At 38.3% G+C, this 564-nt stretch overlaps 1 protein-coding gene across 1 annotated transcript in view; it reads right to left on the reverse strand.

The window, feature by feature from the left end:
• HMCN1 (hemicentin 1) overlaps window positions 1–564 on the reverse strand; it is an 86,808-nt gene that overhangs the window by 19,733 nt on the left and 66,511 nt on the right. The window lies entirely within an intron of this gene.

The following is a 564-nucleotide window of genomic DNA, read 5'->3' on the forward strand; positions in this document are numbered from 1 at the left end:
AGTTTGTGCTTCAGTAATAAACAGGTAAATACTGTGATACATTCATATGATGAAATATTATTCAGCGCTAAAAAGAAATGAGCTATCAACCCAGGAAAAGACATGGAGGAAACTGACATGCATACTACTAAGTGAAAAAGCCAACCTAAGAAGGCTACATACTATATAGCCTTACATATAGGTTCCACCTATATGACTTTCTGGAAAAGGCAAAACTGTGGAGACAATAAAAATATCAGTGGTTTCCAGAGATTTGGGGGAAGAAGGATGAACAGGTGGAACACAGATTTTTTAGGGCAGGAAAACTATTTGTGTGATATTATAATGGAAGACACATGTCATTATTAATTTGTCCAAGCACATGGAAGGTACAACACCAAGAGTGAACTCCAATGTATATTATGGACTTTGTGTGATAATGATGTGTCCACGCAGGTTAATCCTTGGTGAAAAATGTGCCACTCCAGTGCAGGATATAAATACTGAGGGAGGCCGTGCATGAGTTGGGGCAGGGGTACATGAGAAATATCTTCACCTTTCACTCAATTTTCCTGTGAACCTAAA

This window comes from Myotis davidii, unplaced genomic scaffold (assembly GCF_000327345.1).
Source record: "Myotis davidii unplaced genomic scaffold, ASM32734v1 scaffold362, whole genome shotgun sequence".
NCBI classification, from domain to species: domain Eukaryota; kingdom Metazoa; phylum Chordata; class Mammalia; order Chiroptera; family Vespertilionidae; genus Myotis; species Myotis davidii.